This window comes from Dasypus novemcinctus, chromosome 3 (genome assembly GCF_030445035.2).
Source record: "Dasypus novemcinctus isolate mDasNov1 chromosome 3, mDasNov1.1.hap2, whole genome shotgun sequence".
Taxonomy (NCBI): Eukaryota; Metazoa; Chordata; class Mammalia; order Cingulata; family Dasypodidae; genus Dasypus; species Dasypus novemcinctus.
Genome location: NC_080675.1, coordinates 76,312,128 through 76,333,891, shown reverse-complemented (window position 1 = coordinate 76,333,891; position 21,764 = coordinate 76,312,128). Strand labels below are relative to the sequence as shown.

Genomic DNA, 21,764 nt, shown 5'->3' with positions numbered 1-21,764 from the left:
TGTTTACAACGTCACAGTGGGATACCATTTTACATACATCCACTGGGTTGCAAATATTTAAAAATCTGACATTACGAAATGTAACTCTATAGCCTTTTTCTTTTTTTTTTTGAGGAACTAGGATCTGGGATTGAACCCAGGACCTAATACATGGGAAGCAGGCACTCAACCACTTAAGCTACACCCACTTCCTTAAGCCATATCTGCTCCCCTGAGCTACATCTACTCCTCCACAAGCTCTTTTATATGTTATGGATGAGAACAGCCACTCTGGGAGAGTTTACCTTTTATTCCCTAAAATTGAACATTTACATACCGAATAACTCAATACTTCCATTACTGGATATATACTCAAGAGAAACTCTTGCACATGTATAAAAGGAGAGATGTAAAGGGATGTTTATAGAAGCACTAATATCTTACAGACGAAACACCCAGAATCAAATAAAAAGCTCAACAGCAGGTGATAGATGAAAGAAATACATTATAGTCAGACTCAGTGTAATATCATATATCAATCAAAATGTATGAAATACAGTTGTAAGTAAAAATATGCATGAATCTGAGCAATACAATATGTTAAGTGAAAAAAGTCCCTAAAGATTTTACAGAGCCATTCTTTTTATAAAGCTAAAAAAGCTACTAAATATATATTTATGTACTTTTAAGGAAAATAACTAGTTAAAATAAAACAATATAAAAGGAACAATGAACAAATGATTCTGGGTAAAGAGTCCCTTGAGTGGGAGGGAGGAGGAAATGGAAGTTTGGGGGAAGCTAAGGGTTTGGTGTGGGATATTTGTTATAGTCCTAGCTTTTGTTTTGGTTAGTGAGTTTGTGGGTGATTGCTCCACTGTTAAAAATAACTAATTAACCAAATAAATAAAAATAGTCATGTTTGGATAAATGATGAGAAAATAACGTGAACCAAGGACCATTATTTATCTAATTCTGAGCATCTGAGTTCTAAAAGATAAAATAAAAATAAAACCAAGATGTTAAGTAAGTTTTCAAAATATGTTTTCAATATATTTTCCTTTAATGCCCATGTAATTTAAGCCAATTATTTTGAAGAAAAAAGCAGACTAAATATTTCTCTATGTTTCTAGACTTTTCAGGTAATCTGTGTGTTATTGGCAAGAATCATGTATAATATTCATTTGTTAATTCATTTACACAAGGCCACCCAAGGAACGATAGTGAACCAGAAAGGAAAGTAAGTTTAGTCCAAAATTTTCAATTTGATTTTAATTTAAAATATCAGGAACAAGTAAAGATGGGGTGTAAAGCCAGTTGCTACATGGTACATCTTGGGAACACAGGCTCAGGCACCACAGAAATTTTCAGCAAATGACCACCTTGCTTCTTACACAGCACAAAGGGTCCAAAAGAGCAGGGGACAAGATCCCATCATGGCCTGTCTCCTGGAAAGGTCAACTACTCACGGGTCAAGGTTGGTGGATGATGGCACCAAATGCTCTACTTCAGTCGGAGGGAAGAGCGCGATCTGTGCTACTAAGGGTGGGGTATTTGTATGACTCAGGGGGTGGGAGCCCTGCCACTAAGATTTTCCACCCTGAAAAGCAACTGGGCTGCTTGTTCCAGGTTTCTAGGATCAAAGCATGGTCAGGCCCTTTCATTAGACCTAGAATCTCCCCTAGGCTACAGAATGGAAACAGTCTGAGACAATAGAAGAGGAGGCAGGTTGGCAAGTGACCCCTGGAAGAGGGCTGCTGACAGTGCTGAGAGTATGTCTGGGAATTTCCCAGGATGAGGAAAGATAAGCTTTTTTTCTAATCATGTCCCAAATAATCTCATACATTTATAAAATTGATCATCACTGAATAAATCCTGTCATTGTTGAACAAAAACAGTATCCGGTCTTAGCATACTTCTGAATTTATATAAGATATAAAAAAATTCTCAGAGGAAATTGAAAAGGCAGAGAGTGTTCCATTAGGAGAACATGGTCTTGTCTTCAGAAGCTAATTTACAGAGTAGAGAAAATAAGAATTATGAAGATCCATAGCTTTTTAGAACTGGGTTGGACTTAGGAAAAATGAGCAATATTTTTATATTTTTACTGAGAAATTTTAAAATTCTATGTCACAGGTGTCCATGAAGTGTTTAATGAATGTTAAAATCTGGTATCTTCAATTGCTGAAAACACAGCTTCTAATCTTCATGGCATGCGTGTTCTAATCAGAATATATAGTTTTACTACCAGATTTTGTCTAGGTTCTTGACTACCCTGCAGAAATGAATTTCAAGAGCACATTGGATGAGGTAGGTCAGTACTTTATTCAGGCAGGGAGGGATGAGAAATGGGAGAAAAGAACAGATCATGGGTCCTGGGTAAAGAGGAAGGGACTGAAAAGTGATAAAGCAGGCTGATTCACAGACTACAATTCCCCTTTATAGATTACAAATGCCCAGGTTTTACTTGCATGGAAACCATGGCAGGGGAAAAATGGTGAGAGCAGGGCACAGAAGGTAGGAACAGGGGTCCAAAGGCAAGAGAGAGCAAATTCAGGCCTTGTGCCTGCTTTTTAAACTGTTAATTATTCCACCACTTTGCAGGGGAAGAATTCCAGCTGTTTGCTGTTTTGATTGATTATCCCACCCATCAATCCCCCAGGAGGGCCCAGTGATAAAGTCCTTGGGGAATAACTGGGGCTTCTCCTGACTTCAGGAGGAAATCTTGTACTGAATGGCAGAATCTTGGGTAGGGTCTTGCCGCAGCCATCTTGGGTGTTAATGATGTCCATGTGGACTTCTTGCCAAGTTCCAGATCCAGCTATTGATTCCCTATCTTTAGCCTGCTTCAGTTTGACTCTTAACCAAGTAGATCACATAGGCACATAGCCTTGCACATTCATATATACCATATAAATCAACAAATACTTCTTTTACTGGCATTGTATTTAAGATATCTACATATATTTATATAAATCAGTCATTTCAGAAATATGTCACAATGATAAGTACTTTTCTGGTTTAGCAAACAGCATGATTAAGTACATAAAATAAGAAACTTCAGAAGATCACACTCTCAGCTCCTTGATTTAAACTGCTCTCTCAGCAGAAACAGGGTTGATCATATTCTGTGTACTTTGGAAGTAATATAAAATATTATTTCCTGGTGGCCATTACAGAATAACCACCCTTCCCTATTACACTACCCAAACCACAGCAGCCAAGAAATTATATCAAATGAGGATTTGTCTCAATCCCTCTCCCCTTCTGTTCTCCCAGCATGGCTGCATTCTCTCCTGCTTCCTGTGGGTTTATTCCAAATGCTCTTGAACAAGGTCACTGGCAGTCCTCACGTCAAACCCTCAAAACATTCTTCTAAGGAACGAAAGCCTTCTCTTCTAGTTCTAAGGAGAAAATACCAGGTCATTTGCCAATCATTGCCCAATTACTCCAGCCAAAGAGTGGACCCAGCAATGAACTAAACCTAGGCAAGGTCTGTACCTGAAAAATATGTAAGGTGTATTTAATTCTAACTCTACTGTATAGCTTAAACAGATCCAGTTTTATGCTCTCACTTTGATCATCCTCATAGCCACCATCATATTTCACCAATGTCTTTCCTACTGGTCTGCCTACATCATTCTGGGCTCTATGGAATCCATTCTTCACAGACATCAGGGCAATCTTTAAAAATCTTGGGCTGAGCATGTCTCTCTTCTGTGCAAATCCCTTTAATCATTTTGCACTATTTCCAAAATCAAGCTCAAAATCCTTAATGAGACCTATAAGGCCCTGGCTCCTATGCCCCTTTCCTGCTTTATCTTCCTTTCTCTCCTGTCTCAGCCCAATTGTCAGTGCCTCAGTGAGCTCCTCCCAGGTGACCCAATCTGCCTTATCCCACCAACCACACCTCCATCCCCAGTCTCTTTCTGTAATATCAAGTGTTTTAGTTTGTCAAGGGCTACCAATGCAAAGTACCAGAAATGGGTTGGCTTTTTATAAAGGGGATTCATTTGGGGTAAAAGCTTACAATTCCAAGGCTGTGAAAAGTCCAAACCAAGGCACCACCAGAAATGTTTCTCACCAAAGTCAGCTGGCATGTGGCAAAGATGGCCACAGATCTCTGCAGAGGTCTCTGCCTTCCTCTACAGAATCTACTGTCCCACAGAGCCCAGCTCCTGGAGCTCAGCTGTTAGCTATCAGGCATAGAGTGTGTCTCTTCTGGAGTCTGCTATATCAGTTTTGGCTGCTCTCTTCCTGAGGTCACCTGCAAGCAATCAGGAATATACCAGGGCTCATCTCCTCCTGAGCTGCTCCATGGCCCAGTCTTGTGGGTTTCATGCTTGAGCAATACTCTAGTTCTCTCTCACATGACCAGATCAAATATGGCAGAGATTTCTTTTCCTGTGACTGTCTCTCTCTGTTTCCATTCTTATTAGACCCAGCAAGAGAGCAGAGACTCAACCTGAGACACACCTCACTGATGTAATCCAGTCAAAATGGTCTTATACCCACAGGAATGGATTAGTTCTCTTTTGGGGATTCATAAAACAATTTCAGACTACCACATCAACCTATTTTGTCTTCTTCATAGTAGTTATTCTTCTACAAATTCTTCTTGTTCATTTATTTTTGTGATTGTCCCACTCAATGTAAGCATCATAAAAACAGGGAGTACTTGCCAAATGACTAAATGTCACTCTTCCCCTTGTTAATTATGCTTCAGTCACACTGACCTCTTCTTTGTTCCTACCAAAGCATCTACTTTCTTACACGATGTCTCTACCAAAACATTCTCTTGTCCATTAGATTTTTTTTGTTAATTACATTTTTAAAATTGTGAAGTATAGCACAAATAGACAAAAATGCCTAAAATACCTATGTACAGCTTACCAAACATCCATACAGCCACCATAAAGCCAGTTTATAGTTACACCTTCTTTGGGGCATCCCCTTCCTGCTTTGTTCAACTTCAAAGCAATTTCCCTTGAAACCATTTCCTGGAATTGGTAGGGGTTCATTTTCTTTTACCAGTTTTTAGTTCATCCTGACCTTGAGGATGTAACTCAGTATAATGTCAGGAGGGTCTCCTTGGGTGCAACTGTGTTTAAACACTTGTTTCTCTCTTCCCTTGAGGACATCAAAAAAAAAGTTCACAATCCCTAGAAGTGGAGAATGCTCAAGGGTGAGAGCAGCCTCAGTGCTCAGCTCAAGTCTCTTTCCTACCCTTAGATTTTGACCTGCTTATATATACATGTACATACACACACACACACACACACACAGAGTTGACCTTCATTATTCTCAGATTCATGTTTGTGAGCTTGCCTACTTGTTAAAATTTATTTCCAACCCCCAAATCAATACTCACATCACTTTTGTGGTTATTTTTGGACATGGGCAGAGTGGAAAAAATTTGATGCACATGCTTCCAGTTGAGGTCAAACAAGATGATGCTGTCCCTTCTTGTTTCAGCTCTCATACAGTATATGAGACCCTTGTGCAGTATATTTAGTGTCATGTTTTCCACATTTGTGCTTTTTGTTGGCAATTTGTCTGTTTGAATGGGTCCCCAAGCGTAGTGATGAAATGCTGTCTAGTGTTCTTAAGTGCAAGAAGACTGTGATGTGCGTAATGGAGAAAACACATGTGTTAGGTGAGCTTCGCTCAAGAATGAATTATAGTGCTGTTGGCCATGAGTTCAGTGTTAATAAATCAATAATATATATTAAATAAGGTGTCTTTAAACAGAACCACATAAAACAAGGTTATGCATTGATGAAAGCTGATGACAATCTTGTGACGAGGGACTCACAGGAACCAAATCCTGTGTTTCCCTTTCAGGAATGGTTCAATATTCACTAACTCAATGTTCTTGGTGATTTTATAGAACAAAACTATCACAAATAAGAACTGATTCTCGCTATATGTATGCACACACACATACATGTGCATGGATATGAACCCATATACATCCATTTTGTGTACATCTGTATAGACATGTGTGTGTATATGTATATTTCATCATTCTTTGTTGTCCTTACCTAGAGGTTCTTTATTAATTTGGGTTCCCCAAAAGCAGATCCTAAGACAAAGATTTGAGTACAAGTAATTTATTTGGAGATGAGCCCAGTAATCAGGGGGAAGGAGGAAGCATGTGAGACAGAAAGGAGAGGAAAGCAAAAGCTAATATAAAAGTACAGCTGTGGGCGATTAGGGCCCTAGTCTTCTGGGGACTCTCTGAAAGACCATGAAACATGACTCAGTGCATCCCAGTAGGGAGTGGTGAAGCTAGAGTATATATGAACAAATTCCTGTCCCATACCTAGGTAGCTCCAGTGTATTTAGCCAAAGGCAATTCCATCAGTCCCTGAGCACAGCCGAAGCACTCTCTGGTGTCTGAAGGCAGAGAAACACTGAAGGTGTATGTGGCATTCACTAAAGGTGGTCTCAACTTATTCTGCCAGATTTCCATCATCTTTCAGCTTTTAGCTTAAGTACCCTCTCCATTAACCCTGAAGTACATATCAGGCCTCTCTACTTTATTTGATCTCATGATTCCTTGTATTTTATCTTCTTTTTTTTTTTTTTTTTAAAGATTTATTTATTTATTTAATTCCCCCCCTCCCCTGGTTGTCTGTTCTTGGTGTTTATTTGCTGCGTCTTGTTTCTTTGTCCGCTTCTGTTGTCGTCAGCGGCTCGGGAAGTGTGGGCGGCACCATTCCTGGGCAGGCTGCTCTCTCTTTTCACGCTGGGCGGCTTTTCTCATGGGCGCACTCCTTGCGCGTGGGGCTCCCCCACGGGGGGGACACCCTTGCGTGGCACGGCACTCCTTGCGCGCGCATCAGCGCTGCGCATGGCCAGCTCCACACGGGTCAAGGAGGCCCGGGGTTTGAACCGTGGACCTCCCATGTGGTAGACGGATGCCCTAACCACTGGGCCAAAGTCCGTTTCCCTATTTTATCTTCTTAACACTCACCACAAGAATATAAGAACATACATAGTTACTTGTGTGATTTAAGATATGTGTCCTTGATACCTTGCTATTTAAATAGCCACAGCATTGACATTACATATTTGTTTTGTAAGTTTATTATACACTTATTGTTTATGTATGTTCCTGTATGGATGATATACTTCAATATTTATTTTTTTAAAAGGGAGTGTATTAGAAACGCAGAATCTCAGCCCTACCTCAGACACACTGAGTCAGAATCTGTGTATTAACAAGATCGCAAGGTGATCCGCATGCACCTTAGAAGTCTGAGAAGCACGGCTTTACTAATCTGTATTTTCTTGAGAACAGCTCTTGTGTTTGTCTTCCACATTTATCTCAGGTCCCTAAGTAATATAGCTGGTATATAATAAATACTAAAGAAATAACAACTGACTGAATACACAGGCATGTGCACAGTATACATGTGTGCTTACACAAACACACACACACGAATACACAAATATGATAGAGTACCGGGGGTTAGCAAAAGTGCTATATGTTAGCAATTGAACATAGGAGATGTTTTAGCTTTTTGTCAAGCATCAGAGCAGTTATCCATGGGGCCAGTAGTGTTCTCCCTCCTAATACTCCAGGATCTGTTTTTGAAAAACTCCTGTAAGAAGGTGGGCAATATTTTGGTTTTATTTTTTCATTTTTTGATGACTTACCATGCCTGATCCAGCTGTGGATTCATGCAATGACCTGGTCTTGGAGGATTTGTACGGTGAGTGGGCTTTGATCATCAGGGCATGCCTTAATTCCACAGGTATGTCTTTTCTACTGGTGCCTGCAGAATTTCCACTTCACAGAGCTGGAAGAGAGAGGAAAAAAAATCGTAGCTACTTAAATTCAAATCCTACTAGGCTTATCTGTTATCATTTTGTAAGTACTAGGGATAATCAGTGGTTACCTTAGCATTTACATTGTAGAGGCAATTGAAACTGAAATTTTCATTAGCCTGACTTAATATCTTGCTCATTAAAAGGCCTATTTATCTGAAAAATGCACACACTCCTGCACGGCAGACTCATATTGGCTTGTCTATTCCAGATAAATTCTTACTATTATTCTTACTATTATAGGGCTTTTCAAATCTGATCCATTCAGGGAAGTTATGCTTGACCTTCAGATTTAGCATCAAGAATTTAGGGTTGAAAACAGGACTGATTTAAGCCAAGGTATTCAATAAAATTGAATGCCATCTATCTTTTTGCTATAATAATGTCTCTCTGTTTTGTTACTGAATTCACATAACATGATATGGTTTATTATGGTGAGGATAGACAGGAAAGTGCTGCTTGCTAAATGTACTGTAATTATCATATATATGTGTCTATCGAAGACAAGGTTTTTATTCTTGTTAAACTACATCTTTTGTGAATAGGTTTACTTTGAGTTTGGACTTTATAGTTTACTGACAGATTTGAATACTTTGGACTAACTTGTTTTAATATCTTATACTAAGAATTCACAATTTTAAACAGTATTTGTGCATGTCTTTATTTTGTAACTGTTTCCCACCCACTCTATGTGACTGAATAGTAGTAAATGGAAATGGAGTTTTACTAGGGAATCCTTTTGAGAAGTTAAGCTTTCCTAGTCTTCTAATAACATGGTCACCCTGGAGGTGGAGTACAAGAGGTGGAGGTATCTTGAATGAGTGCAGCCTTCTTGGATGGTATCAAAATCTGCATTCATTATGTAGTAGGTTGAGATACGAGGATGGTGTAGCGTGTCTCTTATGTGCTTTGGGTCCTCTGCTCCAAGTCATGGAAAACCACCAGAACTGCCATTTTGCACAAATATTCTCAGCCTGGGAAAGGACTATAAAAATCTCTGCTCACTCACTCCTGGGGCATCCTTGAGGAATAAAGGATGGTTGAGAAAGCTTGATTTTAGTGCATACAAGCCTTTACTAACAGAGCAGGAAATCCTCTTTCACACTCTGTATTGTGAGAACTCAGAAAAGGCTCTACTTTTGCTCCTTTGTTAAAGGACAGATGCACGGTGACTTTACTATACCTGGGAATCTCACCCCAGCCGTGTTGAATCCTTCTTTGACTCCTCTTCTTATTGCAGAATAAGCTCTGTCTTTTAGGATGATAAAGTTGAAATAAAAGGACTTGACTTGCTAGCCTCTTGGAATAAATGACCTCTATTTATGCTATTTCTCAGCCTCAAATGAACTCTCCCAGTCTTCTCTCCCCAAATCTTCTCTACCTGGGAAATTCTATTAATTTTTAAAGCTGATACTCCTAGGCTTTATTGTACAATAAGAATATTTTAATCCATCAGGAAGGAAAGTCAGGGTAGTGATAAAGTAAGAATAGATTTTTTTTTAAATCCAACTTTCACCTTCTTCCCTCCCACTCCTCACTGAAATACCTGGCTTTAGACATGCCATTATCATCCAAGGAATCTGCTGGCTGGGAGGCCAACACGTGCCTAGCAGAACCCAGTAGGTGCCCAATGAGCACTTTGCAATTTGAATCTGACAACTCTAAATTAATGCCAAGAAAAAAGCATATCCCTAAGGCCAGTAGTGTAGCAGTCCCCAGGGAGGTGAGCTTGGAGGAAGATTCTAGTCACCCATGTCGGAGTCACTGACATCTCCCTCCTCCATCTCCTATATCTAGTTAGTCGTTAAATTCAGCTAGATTTTCCCATCAAATTTTTCTTTTATCTTTGACTTACACCCCAAAATATTGACGATTGATGACTATCTTGCCCATGGAGACAGTTTCTACGATATATCCAAAGCATTAAGGGCAATGGAACCAAAAAGGAGAATTCATTCCTTCATTCATTCAACAAATATTGCTTTTTTTCCCACTTGGAACTGAGCTGTATTGGAGATAGACTGATAGATAAAATGAAAACCTCTACCTTTTTTTAAAGGAATTTGTGGTTTAATGAAAAACAATAAGTAAATTAATACATGAATAGTCAAAAAGTGTGATAAATTCCATGAAGGAAAGCAACAGAGAACTATGAAAGGAGAATTACAAAGACCAAGACGCCTTGGTCAGGGAATGGTGAGGATGTGTTACTTAAGCTGAGGTCCAAGGGTGGGCAAGTATCCTAAGGATACAAACAGTATCAAGGCTATAGTCCAAGGAAATGTTAGAGGCCCCTTTTCAGGAGTATTGGATATGGATTGTGAGAATACTGCAGGTGGCACTGCTTTCCACTTACCTCCAGTTAATTGAGCCTGAGAGATCTGATATCTAACCGACAGACACAGCATTTACATAAGCTCTCTAGTGGGGTTTTATAACACGAAAGCATGCTGCCCTCAGACTGAAGTTCCATCATTTCATGCCAAGATTAGACTACTAGAATAGGCCAATTTCACATTAAGGCCTATCCTAGGTTGCCAGAGCTACTATGACAAATGCCACACGCTGGTTCACTTAAGCAATAAAACTTTATGTTTAACAGGTTTGGAGACTAGAAGTTCAAAATCAAGGTACTGACAGGCCATACTTTCTCCTAGAGTCTGTATGGTTCTGGTGTTGATCTGTCACGATCCTTGGGGTCCCTCGGCTTGCATATCCATTCATATCTGCCTCATTCTCTGACTTCTTCTAAATTCTGGCTTCTACTGAAAGACTGCATCTGAATTCCCTCTGCCTGATAAGGACTGCAGACATATGGATTAAGACACACCTACCCCATCCCACCCCCCACCCACCCCTCTGATTCAATTAGGAATCATCTACATAGAATCTTTGAAAATCGTGTTTGCAGTGAATTTACCCCGTCACTCACAATAATATCTGTAAAAGTACTATTTACAAATGATTATCCCCTAAAGGCCCCTCTCTGAGGGAGAAACCACAGATATACCTGAATCTTCCTCCTCCTTTCTTACATGAGCTATTACCCACTACAACATTGGGTCTAACGCATACCTGCTATTGAATGTATCTTTTGTACTCTTCCTCAGCCCTAAGTCACCTAGACTCATAACATCCTCTAAACTGGGATCTTTGGCTCTGCTCCTGCTGCCTCCTGCTCCAGTACACTTCTTCCTCTAAACAACCTCCAGGGCTATTGTACAGCACCCATCCCCTTAGGTAACTCTCCCCTCCATACCTGGCCCTCCTGCAATTTCACTTAAAAAAAAAAAAAAAAAAAAGCAAAACTCTCCAAGGCTTATTTCCCTCTAAAAGAACTAGGAGCCCTTACTACATGAACATATTGCCTTGTATTATTTGCTATTGTTTCTGGCTTTCTAACCCTATTTCTTCAAGTCATTGCTACTTTGTTATGGGACTGTGTTCGGATTCTTCTGAGAAACTAGAACAGTAGTAAGCACACTGATCAATATCACCAACTATTAAATTAAGCCCATGAGTGCCCTGTTTTATTACTAGAGGCTGGTCAGAACTGCCATTTGCCTTTTCATAATTAAAATAATAAACACTTCCTTTACGTGGACAATTGGAATGTTAGGTTGCCGTGAGGACTAGCTTTCTGCATTTATAAGCTCACGGTCTGTAGGCTCCAGAGGTCAGTTTTGTTAGGAAGAGTGATAACCCCTCAACAAACCATTCTCTCAGTTATATTAGGCAATTAGACCCTGCTCACAGAGTTCAGTGCTCCAATGAACTCCTTTCAAAGCAGTTGGACTGAAAATGGCCTCAAGGTGCAAATCTTTTAATTCTTAAAATATAAAGAGAACAAAGTAAACAAATTAAATATAACCTCAGGTTTAAACTGTGGATGCTGCCAAAGCAATTCAGGTGGAGGTGCCTCTTATTAGTAATGGACACAAGACTTGTCTGTTATACACATCCCCCATTGACATGTTGAGAGAGAGAATTGCTTGCTTTCTACTTTTAACTGACAAATTCCGAGGGCTTCATTCCAAGCTTGGAAAGTTCTTGGTGAGTTTTACTCTGTATTCTGAATAGTTACCAGGTGATACTATAAATTTCAAATATTCCAGGGTCTTAAACCAAGAAAACCAAGTACAAGAAACTACTGAATTTGGCAACAATTGTCTCTACCTGAGACCGGTCAGGAAAACAATCAAGATGTTTTTTAGAAAAGAATCTGGTTTGGATGACTTGGTTTGGATTTTACCATCAAGGAATTCCCTTTAATTTGTAGATATACAATTTCATCCCAGGAAATTGCTTCAGTTTCTTCCCATCCTGAACACAAGGAAGTAATATTTTTTTTCTTTATACCATATTTAAATCTTTTCTCTTAACTGCTGTTTACTTTCTTAAAATTATATTTATCAAGGGTTATAATAGAAAAAGAAGGAGTTTACTAAAGGTCGAAAACTATATTCATGTAGTATTTTAAAAATCCACTTGCAACAACTTTTAATTGGATAAATATTTTGTTTCCTTCCAATTATAGTGAAACCACCTATAATTTCTATAACTGGAAGGCTAGACTCTCCACAGTCAGGAATTATCTCATTCCATGTACTTGCTTCCATTGAGCCTCTTGCAGCCTACTGGGATTCAATTTTCCTGATAGATCTGCATCATCTCTCTCCCTACCCATGTCACTTCTCCAAAAGGAATTACTGCATTGATTTTTGGCTGTAATATTTACTCACTGTAATAGAAAATGTCAGTATGGTAGGAAGGACTTGTCTGATGATTAGAATTTCTATATGAATCCCTAAATCATTTTCCTGAAGTAAAAAAAAAAAAAAATGCATGTTCCTTTGAAATTTCAGAGTATGTGTTTCTCAACTCAGACTAAGGCTACATTAGCATGTTTCTTCTTATATAACATATTCATAATCTCTAATGGCTAGGTATTACAATGCTTTCTGGAATACCTACTCTTCAGCTCACTGGACTCACCTAGGACAACTAACAAGAGCATGATGATGGACAACACCCATCCCAAGGAACAGAGAGTGTCTGCAACTATGAGCAAGACAATTCCATCCATCTGCCCCATGGGATCTAAGCCCCTCTCAACTAGAAGTAGAGTTGGCATCACCATCCCAAAATCCTTAAGATTTGAGAGTGAACAATAAATTAAAGTAGACTTATTATTATTCTACTATAGACTTATTATTCTTCTAGCAATGGAAGAACTTTTATCACTGATATAAAGACAGAGGTTCTGAGGGGAGAGAGAGGAAAGAAAAGGTATAATATGGGGGCATTTTTGGGACATTAGAATTGTCCTGCATGACATTGCAAGGACAGATACAGGCCATTATCTTACAAAATTGTGCAAGACAGAATGTAAACTAAAATGTAAACTATAGTCCACAGTTAGTAACAATGCTTCAATATGTGCTCTTCAATTGTAACAAACATATCACTCTAATGAAAGATGGTGTTAATGTGGGAAAGTGTCCTAGGCAGAGGGAGTGGGGCATATGGGAATCCCCTATATTTTTTATGTAAAATTTATGTAATCTAAAGCTTCTCTAAAAATTAAAAAATAATTTAAAAATTAAAAAAAAATGCTTTCTAGTTTGTATGCTCCTGCAAGTAATATTTTTCTCCTCTGTTCACATACACAAATGAGTCTTTATTGTTTTAAATGAATCAACTGAGATTTTCTTATCAGTTTAAAAACACAGGAAAAGAGGCCTATTGGTTTGGTGAAATGGAAAACCACTTATTATATTTACATCAATTTATTTTTATAGCATGTGATCAAAATTCTTGAAGGAATTATTCTCAAAAGTTCTTATGAGAACATTGCCTAAATCTTTCTTAGCTTCTCTTCTTTATTAAAGGTAAGAGTGTTATTATATTCATATTATTTCTTGTTAAATGTTGTTTTGAGTCTGAATGATAATTGTCAGTATAGTAAGGGGATTTTCAGAGCTGGGGGAAGGGGTGGGGACAGGCTTGGGATGGAGGGGTGGGTTGTTAATCTCCATCTCTCAGTGGGGTGGAGAGATAGAGTAGAGGAAGCAGGGCTGCTATCTTACCTCTGCTCCCAGCTGCCACTCTTGGGAAAACTCAAATGTGTGCACGACTTGTTAAGGAATCACTAGGAAAAGGCTGGGAGGTGGGCATGGGAAGGAATGAACTTGACCACTGCAAACACATGCTGTACAAAGTTGGTCTTGGACAAGAGCCTCCCTGACCACCTATCAGAGAATGAGCCCAGAAATGTGTACTGATGCCAGGCATTATTACTTTGTCATAGATTGGGACAATAAGGATGGGTTTGTGGGGGAGGTATTGAAGAGAGGTAGAAATTCTCCTTCCTCTACTTGTTTTTGAAAAAGTTGAATAAATCATTTTAAATCTTGGGTGTAAAAATAAAAGAGAAAAAATTCATTTTGGCAAATAATATGCTGCAATTCATGTTCCTATTGCAAAATAAGAAACAGTTTTACTAAGCAAAATCTGGGACTGACGTACTTTATGACTGTGCTTTTTCTTTACCCTGTATTGACAGAAAACCATTTTAAAAACGTTAAGAACCTGAGTAGCATTTTTGTCTGAATTAACAAATTACTTTCCAAATGTTTAAAATGACATTTTTATTACATTTACCAATGCCTCAAACAGGTAGGAGATTTTGCAAATGAACAGTGAAACAAACAATGTTACATGCATCATTTATTTTCTAATAGTTGTTATCTGAGAAATGAAATTTGACTCTCGACTGTGGGTGGCAAGTGTTGCCATAGCAACTTATTCCTTAGGTACAACTTCAGGGTGATCATGGTGACAAGGGTAAAAGTCAGAAAACAGATTTGTCACGATATATTTTGGGCAATGTGAGATCATGGATATTTTCATTTAAGATCTTTGAGGGAAAGCAGCTCTGGAAGAGTCCAAGATCTTCAGTGAGAGGTGCTTGGTTTAAGCATTTGTTCATTATAGGGCCGGATGGTTTTGGTTCCTGCAGTGACAGGTTTTGCATTAGCCAGCTGTAGCAAAATGAGTCAGAGTGAGACAGAATTAAGACTATTTCTTCATACATAGTAATACCAACAGGAGCACACATCTATTTCATCAAGTGCTCTTTTGAATACTTGACAACTTATTATTTTTTTCAGTCTTCTCAATAACTGTGTGAGGCAGGTGTGATGGTTAAGTTCATGTGTCATCGTGGCCAGGTAATGGTGCCCAGTTGTTTGATCAAGCTAGCACTGGCCTGATTGTTACTGTGAGGACATTTTTTATGGACAAACATTATCAGTAAGTTGATTGCATCTATGGCTGATCATCTACATTCAACTGAGGAGTTGCCTTCAATACCGAGAGAAGTCTCATCCAACCAATTGAACGCTTTAAAGGAGAAATGATTATTTCAGGAGTCAGAAGAGAGAATTCCCATCTCTACTGCAGCCAGTCACCTTTTCCAGGGAAATAAATCGAAAAGCTTCATTGGAGTTCCCAGCTTGCCGCCTGCCCTACAGAATCTAGACTTGCGTATTCCCATGTTTGTGTGAGACAATTTAATAAAATCTCATAATATATAAAGGTATCTACTCTTGATTCGGTTTCTCTAGAGAACCCCGACTAATACTTTAGATATACTGTTATCTCCATTTCCAGATGGGAGAACCAAGGCACAGGAAGTTAAACAATTTTCTTAAGGTCATTACAATTGCTAAGGAACAAATAGAATTTAAATTAAGACAATGCATCTCTGCACTGGTGTTGCTCTAACACCTACTTGTGTCGCCACTCCATGTGACCCAAACTGCATGGTATGAATGAAGGAAACACAAGTGTTCTCATGAGGAGTTCTACTTTTCATCTCCTCAGAACCTAAGGATCATCCTGAATGAAGGGAAGGTCATGGCAGCAAGGTCCTTAAGCGGAATAAACAGTAAGGTACTTATCCCAAGGGAAATTTGAAAGGAAAAAGTGGGCTGGAGCAGGAGTGGGACTGCAAGTCAGATACTATTGACTTCTTGCTCTATGGCTTATAATAGTTGTCAGCAAAACCTGCTCTGCCAATATTGAGTAAAAAGGCTATGGCTTGGAGTTGCAATTCCCTGAGTTCACGGCCATTCTTCATAGTAGTAAGACCAGTCTTTTGAACCCTTTTGGGCCTTCATTCCCTAATATATAAAAAATCAGAAACAATAGCTGGTCACTTATGTTGCAGAGGTATTGTGAAATCAAATGATGCAATGAATTTGAAAATGGTTAATAAATTCGACAGGGTAAACAGACAAAGGAGCATTATTAGAGTTAATGGCCATCAGCATTAACTGAAGTTTTTCTGGGGCTTGATAATGAGTAGGTATGTATTTACTTGCTTATCTAGGGAGGATGTGGTACTAGAAATTGGTTTTGAAAGGCAAATGGTTCTGGCTGAAAGGTTATTCAGAAAGAGTATAGAGAAGGAAATCTGTTTAAAATGGATTTGTACGACCATAGTAAGAACTAACATGTATTGTTAGCTTACCATGTGTCAGGCACTGTTTTAAGGAATTTTGCTTTAGCTCATATAATCCACATAACAACCCTATGTGCTAGGTACTATTTCTATTCTCCCAATGTTTGTATCTGAGGAAATTGGGGATTGTAGATATAAAATATACTTGCCCACAAAATCAGAGGTAGTGAGCTGCAGATCCAGGGCTCAAACCTTGAAACTTGACTCTAAGTCAATGATTTCAACTACTAGTCTGTACTGCTCTGTAGCATAAATTATTACATTCAAATGTGTAAATGTAATACATTGGCATTTGTGTGCATAAATTGCTTTTATTGATTTGCTTGTTTGATTTTGGTAAAAGGAGAAGAAACTCTCTGTTCTAAACTTCCTGGCAATAAACATGTTTACTGAGAGAACTGATGAACATTAACTCTTGATAAAATTGCTACATTTTTAATATCTGTTATTTCACAGATGGACAGTTTTATGAAAGTGACAATAAAAGAGAATCAGTAAGCTACTAACCAAATGCCCAGGTGATGCCATCATCCGTTCAAATGTATTAGGCAGTAGATCTGGATGCCAAATGTTCCCAGGAATAAAGGATGTATATGCCAGAATGTCTGCTTTCTGGGAGCTTTCAGTCTAGATATGGAGATAGGATATGTACGTGATCCCAAAAGATAATAAACAAGAAATTCAAATAATATGCTAAGAGTCTTCAAAGTAATATGAATAATTCTAATGAATGGAGAGTGAGAGGAGCATGATCAAGATTTGGTTTTCCCATTCCTTTTTATCTATAAGAAATGTTTTTATTTGTTATATTATCTAGTCTGTTTATTCTGCCTTTCATGTCTTATAGGTTACCTCTTGCTTACTATCCTGGGCATTCTGCCTATTCTCATAAGTTACTTGTTTTCTCATTATCTATACTTAGAATATGCCATGACTTTTGCCTGTATCACATAAGCTACCAACATACTATACTTAATTCTTAATGCTTCTTATGAGTTTCATCTATCCTATTTGTATTAGTCAGCCAAAAGGGATGCTGATGCACAGTACCAGAAATCTGTTGGCTTTTATAAAGGGTATTTATTTGGAGTAGAAGCTTACAGTTACTAGGCCATAAAGAGACAATTGCAGGTTCCATAAAAGGTACTGCCTCACCAAAATCTGTTGTCACATGTTGAAGCAAGATGGTGGGCAATGTCTGTGAGGGTTCAGCCTTCCTCTTTCCTCCTAAGGTTCTGTGGGTTGAGCTTTTTCTTTTTTCTTTTTTGTCTTTATTTATTTTTTTTAATGTTACATTCAAAAAAATATGAGGTCCCCATATACCCCCCACCCCCCTCACTTCACTCCTGCCCCCATAACAACAACCTCCTCCATCGTCATGAGACATTCATTGTACTTGGTGAATACATCTCTGAGCACTGCTGGGCTGAGCTTTTTCTGATCTCAGCTCTAGAATGGAGGGCTCATTTCTTTTCAGCTCAGATACTCTGTTCTCTTCAAAAGGTCAGTTGTAAACTATCAGGCAAATGGCTCATGTGTCTCCCCCTCCCCAGTGCCACGGAACTGAAGCTCTCTCCTCTGCTGTGTCTATGGAGCTCTCTTACCCTGTGTATTTCTTCCATGTTCTTGATTGAGCATCCATTTATATAGCCCACCAAGGGATTGGGGACTCAACCCTGCACAACTTAATTGACATTGTTGAATCAAAGCCCTAATCTTAATATAATCAAGTAAATGTAAAGCCTTTGTATTTAATATAATCAAAGGGTGTCATACCCAGAGGAACAGACCAGTTTACAAACATAATCAACATCTCTTTTTGGAATTCATAAATAATATCAAACTGCCACACTCCACCCTCTGAATTCCAAAAAGACATTACAATATTCAAAAGACCTTATTTCAATAGCAATGTTATGCAAAATCACATTGCAATTAGTTGATAGAAATACAGTTTGTCTTGGGGCAAAATCCCTTCTGGCTGAAAACCTGTGAAACTCACAAACCAATTTATCTGATTCCAATATACAAAGGGGCAGACAAAGGCTAAACATCTGCATTATCATAGGAGAATTTTGCAGAAAATGAGTCACTGGTCCCCTATAGCTCTGTAAACCTGCAGGGCATACTTCATTAGATTTCAAAGTTTGAGAGTCATTCTTAAGATGATGATTTCTTCTCATGGAGACCCAACCTTTCCACAAGCTTACCCAATGGTCATTTTCTTGGTTCCACCCTCATCAAGCATCTGGGTGGTAACCAAGCTCCAAACCTCACCCCCCAAGAACATTGGGGAGATGGTCACACTTTACCCAATCTCTGGGGTAGAGTCTCAACACCCTTAGTACAATATGGAAGTCATTCAAATCCCTTGTGGTTTCATATTTGTTGGCTTTTATGCATTAGTAAACATTTTAATAGGTGTGGGTGGTGGAGGCAATGTTGTCTTTAATCTCTGGCATACAGAGCAATGATTTGGAAACCCAGCCTCACCTAATCTATGGGGGACAGGCCTATCCCTCTCAGATTGATGGGGAGTCCACCTCACTCTTCCTTACCCTTGGGGAATGTGCTTCACCCTCTCTGTAGCCTGGGGTAGCAAAATTCTCCCTGAACAGCAGCCTGGCACATCTACCTTCTTCAACAGCAGAGGCAAATTCACCCTCTCTGTACCCATGGGTGTGGTTCCTGTCTTGGCCCAAGGAGAGGTCTTAATTCCAGATCACAGCTTCCATGATTTTCCTCCTAAAGTCATTTTCCCTTTCATCTTCTCCCTCCATGTCCCTTTTAGTCCAGGCTGACAGAGGTTTTGTTCAAACAGGTCTCTCAAAAAGGTTGTTGGTTTAACATTCAGGAAGCAGGGGGTTCAAGCCATCAGTTGTAAAACTTTTCACAAGTCTTTCCTGGATAACTGTATTTTACAAGTTCCAAATTTAGTTAATTCCTCAAATGCAGTACTATCATCTGGGGGCTTGAATTTCACAGGCTTGGAATTTCCAGAATCACTTTCTGTTTTCTTTGTACCCACAATTCAGTTATCAACTTATCTCATTCATCTAATACTTTTGCTATAAGCTGGAAGGAGAAGCCGGGCTGCATTTTCCACATTTAGTTAGGAAATCTCCTTGGCTAAATATCCAAGCACATCATCTTCAAATTCTGCCTTCCATACAACATCAGGAGTCAATCTTGTTAAGTTCTCTGCAACTTTAAAACATGGATCACTTTTTCTCCAGTTTCCAATAACAGTTTCATAATTTTTTTCTAAGGCCTTATCAGTACTAACTTCAGGCTCCATATTCTTACCAATAATCTCTTCAAAGCAATGTAGGCCTTTTTTATCAAGCATCTCACAATTCCTCTAAAAATACCCCTTACTCATTTATAAAACTGTTCCAGCATTTTGGTAATTGCAAAAGCATGACTCCACTTCTTGGTACCAAATTCAGTATTAGTCACCCAAAAGGGTTGCTGATGCAAAGAACAAGAAATCTTTTGGCTTTTATAAAGGGTGTTTATTTAGGATAGAAGTTTACAGGTACAAGGTCCTAAAGAGTCCAATTCAAGATACCATGAGAGGTACTTCCTCACCAAATTCTGTTGCCAGGTGTTGAGGCAAGACTGTGAGTGATGTCTGCGAGGGTTCAGCTTTCCTCTTTCCTCTTAAGACTCCATGGGTCCTACTGCTTCTGATCTCAGCTGTATGCTGGAGGGCTCATTTCTTTCTGTACTCTGCTGCTCTGGATGTCTTTACAAGGTAAGCTGTAAATTATCAGGCAAATGTCTCATCTCTCTTCCACAGGGCTACAGGATCAAAGTTCTATCCTCTGCTGTGTCTATGGATCTCTCTTATTCTCTTTATTTCTTCCATGTTCTTGACTGAGTGTCCATTAATATAGACCACCAAGGGCATGGGGACTCAACCCTGCATGCCCTAATGACCTGGTCAAATCAAAGCCCTAATTTTGATTTAATCAAGTAAAAGTAAAGCCTTTGAATTTTAGTCAGTCAGCAGGTAGCATGCCCAGAAGAACAAACCAGATTACAAATATAATCAATATCTCTTTTTGGAATTCGTAAATAATGTCAAACTTCCACACTATTTGTTTTATAGTTCTTTATAACAGATTGAATCTTCTAAAAAAATATAGCAAACACATATTACAAGCTGTGATGTGGTATGATCTGTCTTGCGCTTATTTAAATTATATCTGGAAGTAACAAAATCTAGAGACTGAAGAGAAGGGAACTAAAGATAAAACCTAGAGGAAGGTTACATATAGTAAAAGAGAAAAAAGACATTATCCAGGCAATTAAAAAGTCAGACAGATAGGAAAACCAAGATTAAAACAAAAAAGTATCATGGAAGCCAAGTGTTGGAGATTGAGTTATATACCCCAAAAATAACATGATCAAGTCAAGCCAACATTCCTGTGGTTATGAACCTATTTGGATGTAGGACCTTTGAAAGTGTTACCATCAGTTAAGGTGTGGACTCAACTGTGAACAGGATCTTTGAAGATCCTGTTCAGGTGTGGCCAAATTGAATAAGAGAAGGCCTTGCTCTTTATGACTTGAGGTCTTAGAAAGAGAGGAATCCTGATGCAATCAGTTAGAGAAAGTCATCAGAAGAAGCCAGACGTCAGTAGAAACTGGAAGAAATACAGGGAGGAGACCAAGGGCATTGCTTTGTGCTGGAAGACTGAGGGGATGTTACTGACTCTCAGAGAAAGTATGGCCTTGCTGAAATCTTGACATTGGAATTGTAGCCTTTAAAATCATGAAACAATAAATGCTTGTTGTTTAAGCCATCTTACTGTGTGGTGTGATATGCATTACAACAGCTCTAGAAGAGATGCAGAAAATGTGAGATTAAGGAATCAATCCAAAATTGTCCCTGAAGATACTGGTAGGGGCAAAGTCTTTCCTAGGCAATAAAATTCCTGCAGAAGCTTTGATTATATCCTGGGTCTCAGAGAATAATGGCAATAAGAAGAGAGTAGAATATGTTAGGGGTTGGGACTAGAGATGATCAGAGACCTATAACATGGAGGTTAAAGGTACAGGTGTTGATATCTATTTGAACGGTCCCCATCTGGTTGTAATCTTTGGGCATGTTATTTAACCTCTCAAGATCCAATTTCCTTACCAGTAAAATAGGATAATAATGGCACCTATAGGGCTGTAATAAAATGAGGTAATATATTTGAGTAAGGACCCAATAAATTGTAGCAATTATTTTTATTTCCCTTTTAATGAATATTGATGAAAAATGTTAAGAATATGGAAAAAATTTGTTTAGGAGAAAAATGAGGGTTTCTCTGCAGGACACAGCAAATAAGTTATTGGATTGTAATACAAGAGTGAGGATGTGCTTGTCTGAAGGTCAGAAATGCAGTTGGTACAGGGTTGACAGGCTCATTAC

General features: G+C 38.7%; 1 long non-coding RNA gene across 1 annotated transcript in view; it reads right to left on the bottom strand.

The window, feature by feature from the left end:
- LOC131277942 (uncharacterized) overlaps positions 1–16,966 on the bottom strand; it is a 240,458-nt gene extending 223,492 nt beyond the window's left edge. The window contains exons 1-2 of the long non-coding RNA XR_009185012.1: positions 16,847–16,966; positions 7,642–7,784 (exon numbers count right to left, since the gene is read on the bottom strand). This is a non-coding gene — a long non-coding RNA (uncharacterized lncRNA). The remainder of the gene's footprint in view (positions 1–7,641; positions 7,785–16,846) is intronic.
- Between the last annotated feature and the right edge of the window lie 4,798 nt (positions 16,967–21,764).